Below are 12,112 nucleotides of genomic sequence, written 5' to 3' on the forward strand. Positions count from 1 at the left end.
ATTTTTCTTTCATAATATGACTAATATATATTTAAAATGATTTTTAACTTGTCATGGTAGGGGAGGGAGGTAAGAGAAAGGGGGTGAAAAAATAATTGAAACTCAAAATCTTACAAAAATAAATGTTGAACTCTATCTATATATGTAATTGGAAAAATAAAATACTATTGAAATGTTTTAAAAATGACAAAAATATTTTAAATGTCATGCATTATAAACAATGCAAAAAAAGAATGAGCTGTATTAATTCTATTTGGAAAATACTGGAGTGTACAATTGTTTTGGTTTGGTTATACATGAAGAGATTTTATGTGGGCTATTTGAAATCCATGAAGTATTCTCATTTATAGGTGTTATCTATGCAAATAGGATCATTGCAAAAATTTGTTTTATATGACTTTTAATTACAATCTACACCATGTCCTTATCCATATGAAATACAAAATTTTATGATTTATTTTCACTATTCATTTAAAATATCCTTTTAAATTATCATATTTAATTTAAAATTATCATGTGTAATAATGGGGATCTCTTAAACTTAACAGCTTCAGATTCCAGAATATTTTGGTTTAGTTGTAAGTGGAAGTTGGATTAGACGCTTAAGTTTGCTTTCAACTTTTAATATTCTTTGATCCTAAAGTAGCCTAAACTCTATTCTTAGAGAAATTATACAGATTTATGTCAAAATTGCCATAGGAAAATTACTATATATTTTGGGTTAACAAGGACGCAACTGAAACAGCTCTAAACTCTCATTTTTAGCAAAAAAAGACCTCTGAGTCCAGAAAGTATTGCATTCTTTAAAAAAATGGGTATGAGCTCTTAAAATGAGTAGTAACTTGTTTGAGATTGCTGACAAAATAACCACTTTCATGTAAATTAATCTGACAATATAAGCTCAAGTTTTAAAAAGATATATTTAACTTTGTTCTTCAGTTTTTCTGCTAAACAGTGTTGAAAAAGAAGTTATACTTTTGAAGAGAAGGTAAATATTATATGAGGAATTACTTTTAGCTAGCTAAAGAATAGCTGAAAAAATGTAGTAAGAAATAAAATATAACCTGTAGCTATTAAGGATCAAACTCTGTAATTGTAATTGAAATCATAGCCTAATCATATATAGACTTCGAACATCAACAAGTAAGGACAAAAGTATCAGAAGATGTGGGAAGTTCTCATTCTTTATCATAAATAGTTATTCTTCTACTTGATTAGAAGGATTCTTATAGGGAATAACAGTCACATAGAAATGTTCAGGATGGTTATAGAAGATGGATTTTACTTATGGCTATAGAAAGAATTGGTATTACATTAAGTGTTTAATAATAATTGAAGATTATTAAGTCCAGGTCAATAATATCTCTTAAATTGTAATTGAGAGTGATATCTTAGAAATAAGAGTGATCATATGTACTTTTAAATTTTAAATGAATTCTGTTTAATGGGAAAAGTCATTACTTGGTAGAAAACCATATTACATTGTCTTTGACTTAAGTAACTATAAGTGAAAGAAATTTATTTGTTTAGAGAAGGAGAATAGTCTGTATAACACTGGCTTCATCAATGGTAGCATTTTATTCAAAATTTAGGGATAATATTTAGGAAGAAATAGTAGCCTTGGAAATTTTAGACTTATGGACTTGAAGGTATAAAGAAATGACAAACATTACATTTAATAAAAGACAATTGTTTAAGACTAATATTTTTGGTATTCTAAAGGTAAAAGTCATTCTAAAAACAATCTTTTTTTAAACGTAAGAGCAAATAGAAGCAGACTATTCTTTTCTCCAGGGAAAAGAGATTATATTATTTAAAAACTTGAGAGAATTATAAAACAAAAGACAGAAATTCATCTTTAGAAGTAAAATTATATGTTCCTATAATGGGATGTTTATACTCTTTTTTATGTGAAAAAATATATGTTAAAAGTCCCAGGTGCTCACGATGGCAATCCTATGGTAAATCTTTTCTTGCAAATGAAAAAAAAATCCCTACTGTATAATTGAATATACTAACTCTAGAATTCATTAAATGTTCTAGTCTCAGCTCTGTCACTAATTGAGTAAGTTTAGGCAAGCCACAATGAAGTGACTAGTTCCTCATTTTACTTATGTGGACTAAATTATCTTGAATTATTTCAAACTATAAAGTATTAGAATAATTATGTCTCTTTAAAGTTTGTACTTTCATATATATGGATTTAAAGCAATTGAATTATGTTTGAATTTTCATAAATATGTTTATACATGTACTTGTATGTATGTGTATGTAAGCACACAATGTATGCATATGTATATATGCATATATATGTGGGGGTGTGCACTATGTATAGAAATACATATATAAATATCTGTAATGCTAATAACAAGAAGACAAAATGATTTTAGGAAATTCAGGTCAAATATGGTATTCTTAATTCACATTTTTTTCTTCTGAAGAATTTTAAGCCATATATAAAGCAAATATGAATTAATATATTGTGTGACATTTTAACATAAGAGAGCAAGGATGGTGGTGGTGAAGGTGCTAATAATCAAACCAAGAATGTGTTGTGACATTTCAATTTATGGTAGCAGATACTTCAAGGTCAGCTAGACAGTCATTTTTAGAAATTAGGGTCAATATCAGATCATATTTTTCCTGTGAGCATGAAAATGAGTGAACATTATTGAAGACCAAAAAATTGCTATCAAATTTTGTGCATAGTTAAACAAATTTGAGAGCAAGGCACTTGATGTAATAATGAAAATTTCTGTAATTACAAAGGAATTATCATTCCATTACGCACTGGACTGATGAAAAGGTCAGAGATTTAGTCCATTCATTTAAATGACTAACTATAAGAGATGTTGAAGAATTGTCTCAGTAAAGAAACAGGCATCTTAGTAAAAGAAAATGAGCACGTTTGAAGAAGATTAGAATGTTCCTAAAGCATATTATTTTTATATTACTTCTCTGTTCAAATACCTTTCCCTTTTTACTGCTTATAGAATAGTCTATCTCCTTAGCTGAGCAGAACATTGTGTATAGAAACAGCAATATTGTTTTAAGAGTGACTTTGAGTGATAGTCATTTTGACTATTATGAATTCCCAAATTAATTACAAAGGACATATGAAGAAAGGCATTATTTGCATCTAGAGAAAAAATTAATAAATAGAAGTATGTGTGGACTGATTTTACATTCATGCACACACACACACACACACACACACACACATACATACGTGTCTAATGGTAACCATGTCTTAGGGTTGGGGGAGATCTCTAATTACAAAGAACTTACGACTTATCTAAGTAGCCATTCCACTTCACACCAGCCTAATCATAAGTAGACTTTTCTTACACTGAACCAGAATCTGCACAGAACCAGCCCTGCAAGCATTTTAATAAAATTCATATAAACCACCACTCCTACCCCTCTCCCCATTCTTTTCTGGTTTAACTGAAATAGAATCTAAGTATCTTCTCATGTCCTTTTCTGGGGGTTATGCTTGTTCTTTTTGAGTCTGCAAATTTCCTTTTGAAAAAAAATTGTAGCTATGTTTTCCATTTCCACTATTGTAGTCATTTTGTCTAAATCTATTTAATTCACTGCATCAGTTCATTTAAGTCTTTTGATGCCTCTTACTCATTGTAGTTATTCATTTTTAAGAAAAATAATTTTTTTCATCTTAATTTAACCACTTTTGTAAAAGTTGTTAGAATAGTTTTCTTCACATGTGTATCAGAAAGTTCTCGTTAAGCAACATAATTAGTATGGGTGCACAAGAGTGATCATGTCAACATTCCTGTGTTAAATTGTGATGAAACATAATATATAGGTGCCCAGTCTGTCCCATTTGTTATTAGTGACATCCTCTGGTGAAGACAGTTTTAATCTTGTAGAATGTTGAAGACAAAATTTATATAAAACATTTTAAATGTCTTTTTCTCCCTTATGGAACATATATCCAATCCAACAAGCATTTAAGCTCTACCTAGGGGGAATACAATCCTAGGTGTTAAGGATATTAATACAAAATAAGTAGTTCCTTTTCAAGGAGCATGCATTTTCCTTGGAGTAATGGAAAAATGTACAAATACAAAATATAAAGATATATATATATATATATATATATACATATATGTATATATGTAATTGAACAAGCAAAGAGAAAGCACTAACAACTATGAGGATAGAAAAGACTTCACGATGGAAGTAATACATGAGCAGAGCCTAGAAAAAAAAATAAATGCATGAGTCTTATATTGTTTGGTTCATGGTTGATGCTGAACTTGGTGATTGATTTGATTAAGAGGTAGAAGTGAGAAATAAGTGTGTTCTAAATACAGGGCATAGAAGGTTAAAGATTGAATTTGAAGAGTGACAAATAGGTGAATATAGCTGTAGCATGAAGCTTGTGAAGAAGGAGACAATGTAGACTTGAGTTAGATTAAAGGTGGTGACTATTTTGTATGTTCCAGAGGCAAGAAGGAACCACTGGAGTTTTCCAAGTAGAAAAGTGATGTGGTCAGGTTTACTTCAGGAAGATCACATGCTAAGCAAAGAAGTCTAACTCTCAGGGGAGATAGGAATAAGTTGTTATATTATGGCTATAGAATCTATATGACAAGTATATGTAATATAATGTGAGATATCTTTTAAATGATTCCTTGTTAATAAGTATGGGGAAATATTTATTTGGAAGTCTTATCAGAAACTACTTATATATAACTTAATAATCTATCTTATGTGCCTTGTTTTTATTCTAAATCAATTTTGACTATTTTGAAAAAAATGTAATTCATCTTCAAGGCTGATTTCCTATTTTTGTTGATATTCAAAAGAACAGATTCTGTTGGATTCCCCAAAAAGGATCCTTATAGGAATATGAATTAGCATGTGATTATTGGATTAGCTAATTAGGCTTTATTGAAAGAAAAATAATCATTTGGATATGTAAATATTTGGGATATTTGTTGGTAGGGTTTGTAAAAAAAGAATTTCATTGTAATATAGCACGTATAGTAACTGATTTCACAGCTGAAAGATAATTTAGTCCTCTTTCTTTCTTTCTTAAGAAGTCATTCAAGAAGTGAGAAGTCTCTGCTAGTGCAGATACTTTTGTCCAGCTGAGGAAAAGACAGTGGTATGTCCCTAGGTTGAACAGTTTGACAAGTGTTTTTTTTTTTTTTGGGGGGGTGGCCTACTAGGTTTATGGTGCTTTTTTAAACAAAGGTCTACTACTAGAAAAGATCTAGTTGAAGATCTGTTAATGGCTCAAACTAAAAGCCTTTGCTTAGCATCAGAATTTAGGTGCCTCTGGTTGTTGCTAATTAATGTTTTATACATACCAATTAAGGATTACCAGTAACCCTTAAGTGCATTGGGCTATTTAGACAAAAAGCATCTATTCCAAATAATCTTTGTCCAAAAATGTCTTAATTCAGGTAAAACAAGGTAGAACGAAAATTACTGTGATAAAGTGGTTATAAGATTTTATTGCACTTGATCAATGGCAAACAATTGGGATAACATTTTATCTATCAATTTTTTAAATGATTACACAATAAATTGTTTTTATTTAAAAAAATAAGTCATTGAAGAGTATGAGACATATTGGTATTTCCATTTCATAGATAGATAAACTGGGGAACAAAAAAATTCAATATCTTATTCAAGGTCACATATTTTATAAGAGTTAGGATTTCAACTCTTCCAAATTCTGGGTTTATTTCTTATCCTTTAGACCAGACTTAGCTAATTATTGTAAATTCTCTGGTACTACAATATTTCCCTATCCCCACACTCATAGGTTTTATTACAGGGGAATAGTTATCCTACATTCAAGGCAATCTATGGATACTCACTCTTGAGTTACCATCAGTGGACTTACCTTCATGTTTCAGTTAGTTAACACCAAGAGCTTAAAACAAAAGCAGTTACTAAAATGTTAATAGCAGGAACAGTAGCAAAGAAACATTCATTCCACAAACCTAGAGCATTCTTTCCCAGTTTTACACTCTTTTCAAAGTGTAGTATTTTCTCCTTCTAGAGGAGTCATTGCTAAGGGGTTTTTCTGATCAAACCCTAAATAATTTGTTGTAAAGCAACATAATTTATTTAGTGTAAATACGATAAGCAATATTATAGCCCACTTTGGTATCAGTAGAAGACAACATTTGCTGCTTTGAACAATAGGAATAAGGATAATGTGATTCTCATATTTTACAGTGACAGGTTACAATTTTTGTTAGAATGATACATGAAGAACTGAAAGGAATGTCAGAATGGAATGGCAAAGAAAAGCATTTATTCAACTCATAGTATTTGTCAATGGAGCTAGGTGGCACAGTAGTTAGAGCACTGGATCTAGAATCAGGAAGATGAGTCTCTGGTCTCAAACAATTACCAACTGTGTGACCCTGGGCAACTTACTTAATGTTGTTTGCCTTAATTTCCTCATCTATAAAATACACTGGAGAAGGAAATGGTTAATCACTCTAGTATTTTTGCCAAGAAAACCCCAAAGGTGGTTACAGAGTTGAATGGGACTAAAAAACACTGAACAATAACAAAAATATTTGCCAAGTTCTATCCCAAGGTGTGGGGATATAAACAGAAAATTAAGACTTTTTTCCCCCTCAAGGAGTGTACATTAGAAGGGAGGCAATTCTTATAGGAATGGTATTTTTTTTTCAGGCAAGATGGAAAGGTCAAATGGTCCTTAGGTTTCATCATTAGGAGTTATCCAAAACAGTGAGGACATCTAGTAAGTCCAGAGAACCTTGGGGAAAGGAATGGATAGATGGTCCTTGACCAATAATTGTTGAACAAGAGATACTCAACTGAAAGTAAGAGGTCATCTAGAGTAATTTTAAGATGAGCAATCTGAGACCAAAGAAGGTCATGTGTGTACCAGTAATCAAAAATAGAATTTGAATCCTGAGTCAGTGTTTTTATTGTACCAAACACCTTCCTTCTTTAATATCCTTTCCATTACATGGTTTAAGTGAGAGCTAAATATATCCCCAAATCAAAATATGACTATAGGGTATTCTCTGCTTTTAAATGAAATGAGTTCTGGAAATAACATTCTTTGCCTTGTGAAAGGCAAAGTCCTATCTCCATGGATAATACCTTTTAATGAAAACAATTGCTGTAAAATCTTTCTGTGCTAGAATAATGTAACAAACATTTTCATGAGTGAATAGAGATCGAAATGAAGAAAGGTAGTCCTCTGGTATAAGGGAAAGTCTCCTGGGAGGAGGCGGAGTTTCCCTATTGACCCCAGCTTTCAACAATTGGGTTCGCTCCCTCAGTGTAGGTGTGGCTGTCTTTAGGTTAATTTCTTGGTTAATGTCTAAGGAAATGCCTGTAAGTTAGGCAGAAATGTTGGGAAAAACAATCCTTTATTGAGTTTGGGTGCTGAAAATAACGTAAAACAATGGGAATCAGTGAAAGGCAAAGCTTTGTTGCACACAATGGGGGAGAAAGAAAAGGGAACCCAATATACAACTTGGTTGTGTACTGACATGGGCTCTGATATTATATAAGGGCAAAATTATGTTGTGAAACACAGAGAAACAGGTCCATTCAATAGGAAGTGGCTGTTCCAGTGCACAGATGTGCTCAAAAGTTTCTGAGAGTCTTACTTTGATTCTGGATGGTCTACCTAGAGTTAGCTGATTTGGATGTTAGAGATCAGGGAAACATATTATTTGGGGCGAAGTTGTAAGGGAGAAAAAACAAGCTAATGGTAGACAAAATACTATTTGGGGGACATAGCTATTACCAACTTTCAAAAATATTATTGTCAGCATTTTTCCATAAATATGCTCTAAAAGCTTACAGTCTTCCTTAGAGAGATACTGACATGATGGTTTCAAGATTACCACCCCAATGTCTTAATAGGAAGTTTTATTCGAGAGTCTCTCATAAACCATGCAGCAAAAATGCAGAGATATAGAGTGAAAATTGCCTGTACTATAAACTTTTTTATTTTAAGAGGAGACCTAGATTTCAGGCAGGAATGCTATCTAATCTAAACTGCTTGTTTTACAGAGGTGGTAACAGAGGTCCAAAGAAGTTAATTGATTAGCCCAAGATCACACAGATAACACCTACATACTTGGAATTGACTGCAAGGTCTCAGAGAACCCTTAATGCCAGTGAAATGACCAATAAGGCAGTCAGTGTTGTGTGATATTCCCTGGACTTTTTATTTCATTGATCTTCCCTTACCTTCAAGAGAAATTAGAAAGAACCAAATACTGTGTTTTCTATCCTGCTGACTTCTTTAACTAACAATATCTTATATTTCTATAATAATATATGGCTTATAAAGTATTTGCATATATATCATCTCATTTAATTTAAACCTTACAAGGACTCAGTAAGGCAGAGAGGAAAATCATAGGGATTATAGCTTTTAGAATTGAAAATTATCTTAGAGACAATGTATTCCCTCTTCCCTCTTCCTCTTGTTAAGATGAAATTGAGTTAAAAGACTTGCCCAGGCTTGTATAGGGAGCAGACCTAGAGTACAAATGCACGTTTTCTCATCCTAAATCCAATGGACATTCCACTTTACCGCCCTGCCTACATTTTGTGGACTGAGAGATTGAGTCCAGTTTTGTATGTGCATATTTTCCTTTTCCTTTTTTTTTTTTTTTTTTTGGAGAATGCATGAAATGGGAATGAAGGGATTGATAAGAGACTGGCCATCTAAACATTCCCCATTTCCATTGGAATTAAAAGATAAGCTAGGGTTTTTATTGACTGTAGATTCTAAAAGCAAGAGTGAGTTTTAGAGCCCAAGTATTACTTCTTCCAGTGACATCTCAATTTGATTAGACATGGTCCCACTTATTTGGGCTCTACCTTCTCTGTTCCTTCATACTTCCCACCTCCTCAGCCACTTCTTTTCTTTTTCTACAACCTCTGTTCCTTTTCTCTTTCTTCCCAAATCCTTTTATATCTCCATTTCTTTCTTCTCCTATCAAACCATCTAAAAATAAATATTATTGCTATCTCAAAAAAAACCCTCCTTTATGGTAATACTCCTGCCTCTAGTTAATAATAACTAGTATTTTCGTAGTGCTTTAAGGTTTGTAACATGCTTTACAAAAATCATCTCATTTTATCTTCACAACTCTGGGAAGTATTGTCCCCATTTTATAGGTGAGTAAATTTGAGGTAGGTAGAGATTAAGTAACTTACTCACATAAAATATTTGAGTAAGGATTTAAATTCAGGTTTTCTTGAATCTTTTAGCTCCTACACTTCAATTACAGCACAGTCCTAGTCCTAGGAGCCTGTGGAATACATTCTATCTCCTGGTAAAACCACAGGTGTTTAGGGCACCTGCTTTAAAAAGAGCATTATGATAGGTAATAAAGGGTTCCTGTCTCCATTTCAGAGTCCATGCAAGTGATCTATCACTTTCACTGTGCAGTAGAAAAATACCTTTTAATTGTGTTTCATATGACTATATATACAAATAGCAGCATGATAAGAACAGAATTTCTGGCCATTCCTTTTGGAGTTTGAGGGAATTGCAAGTTAACTTATTATAAGCCTCCTGAAATTGGAGTAAAGGAAAACCTGCTGGACTGTTGGGGGGAGCTTAGCTGACTAAAACTTTCACTCAAAATTTAGGAGTAGCTTGAATGGTAGTGGAGTTTGTATCATCATTAGTCCTTTGGGATGTCTTGAATCATATTACTGAGAATAGCTAAATTGTTGACAATTCTTTAACAGACAATATTGCTCTTATTGTGTACAACATTATTCTGGTTCAGTTCACTTCACTACTTCACTATGCATTGTTTAATGTTAGAATTTCCAAGTTTTTATGAAGTCATTTTACTTGTTATTTCTTATAGCACAATAATATTTCATTGCAACCATATACTATAGTTTGTTTAGCCATTCCCCAATTGATGGTTATCTCCTCAATTTTCAAATCTTAGCCACCACAAAAATTGCTGCTATAAATATTTTTGCACAAATTGATCTTCCTCTTTTGGTCCTGCCTCCTTTTGAATGCCTTTCTCCCTTTTGAATGTCTTTGGACTATAGACCTAACAATGATATTGCTAGATCAAAGGGTACTACTCACAGTTTTATAACTCTGTGAGCATAGTTCCAAATTCCTCTCTAGACTGATTGGATCAGTTTATAAGTCCACCAATAATACATTAGTGTCCCAATTTTCTTGTATCCCCTCCAACAACTAACTTTTTTCTTTTTGTCATATTAGCTACTGTTTGGTGTAAGGTAGTTCCTCAGAGTTGTTTTAATTTGAATTTCTCTGATCAGTAGTGATTTAGAGAATTTTTTTCATATGATTATAGATAACTTCATATTTTTCTGAAATCTAAATATTTATATCCTTTGATCATTTACCAATTGAGGAATGACTTATAATGTTATAAATGACTCAGTTCTCTATATATTTGAAAATAAGGATCTTATCATAAATACTTGTTGCAAAATTTCCCCCTCCCATCCCCCTAGTTTTCTGCTTTCCTTATAGTTTTGGTTGCATTAGTTTTGTTTGTGTAATTGAAAAAAAAATTTATATAATCAAAATTTTCTACCTTATATTTTGTAATATGCTCTGTGTAAATCATTTACCCATTTTGACCTTATCTTGATATAGACTAAGAGACGTTAGGCTAAATATAGTTTTAATTATGCTGTTTTCTAGTTTTCTCAGCAAATTTTCTCAAATAATGAATTTTTGTTCCAAAAGCTTGGATCTCTGCGTTTGTCATATACTAGATTACTATGGTTATTTACTATAATGTAATCTGTATCTAATCTATTCTACTGATACAGCAGTATTTCTTAGTTGGTACTAGATTGTTGTGATAATCACCATTTTATTTTTTCAGAATTTCATATGGCTAGACCACTTTTGGGGGCATTTTTCAGTGATTTCCTTGATAGGCTTGACTTTTTGTTCTTCTAGATGACTTTTGTTTATATGCCTGAATGTTTCTTACAGCTTGTTCTTGGGGGCTGCATTCTTACAAGGTTCAGGTGTAGAAAAACTCTGTAGTGTTTGATGACTTTTCCAACATTTTGAAATGCACATGCAGCCTAATATGTTTTACCTTCAATAGTTATCTGCCTAACTTCAGAAAGAGCAAAGAAGCAAAGGAACAGGATTGACATGTATTCATAATATACATAGCACTTTGGGAAGAGTGAAAGGAAGGATCCAAAGCTTCTTTCCCCATCCTGGAGGAATACAGCATCTCATCTCTCCATTTCCACCAGGATATAGAATGGAATTTGTTCCTTTGCATTATATTCAACTCAGTTCTAGTTCAGCAACAAATAAAAGCCTTTTATTCACCAAGAAAGTAGACAAGAAAACAGGAAACTGTTAAAGAATATTTGCATATGATCTCAATGGTAGACAGTCTCTGTATTATCAACTTATATCTCTGACAATAAGACTGGAAAATAAGGTTTCATTCAGATTGTGGTGGGCTTTAAATATAAATTTAGAGAATTTATACTTTATCTTATAGGCCAAGGGGCATTATTGAGGGCTTTTGATTGAAATGATTAGACTTGTTTATTAGAAAGATTATCATGAAAACATTATGAAGGAAGTACTAGGTAAGTATAGAGGGTCAATTCTTGTTACCCTGAATGATTAATTCTTATTATTCATTAATAATGAAACTGAATCAGTGATATTGGAGGACTGATAGTCGAGATTTTGGATCCTTTAGACTTTCTTAATAATCCATCAATTAAGTAGATTGGGAAAGGCACAAGGGAACACTAGAACCTGTGTGAATATATGCATGCACTTGAGGCTAGATGTTAGTGTAGTTAAGGAAGTTCTAACTCCTGTGGAGTTGTTTCCAGGATTGTGTACAGTGTGTGAACATGTTATATCTACAATGAAAGCTAAATTATACATGATATAGAAGGAACTAGCATGTATTGGATTCTATTTACACATTTTTGGATAACTAGTAAAATATGAAGAGAAAAACTATTACAGTAGATTTGTCTGTTTATAAAGTAATACCCACTATAACTGCATGAAGTGCTTATTATATAATTGTGTAAAATATGCATAAAATAAATTTTGTCATTG

General features: G+C 32.1%; 1 protein-coding gene across 2 annotated transcripts in view; it reads left to right on the forward strand.

The window, feature by feature from the left end:
- Nucleotides 1-12,112, forward strand: part of UNC13C (unc-13 homolog C) — a 668,923-nt gene that overhangs the window by 18,617 nt on the left and 638,194 nt on the right. The gene's annotated exons all lie outside the window — the stretch shown is intronic.

Source organism: Sarcophilus harrisii, chromosome 2 (genome assembly GCF_902635505.1).
Source record: "Sarcophilus harrisii chromosome 2, mSarHar1.11, whole genome shotgun sequence".
Taxonomy (NCBI): domain Eukaryota; kingdom Metazoa; phylum Chordata; class Mammalia; order Dasyuromorphia; family Dasyuridae; genus Sarcophilus; species Sarcophilus harrisii.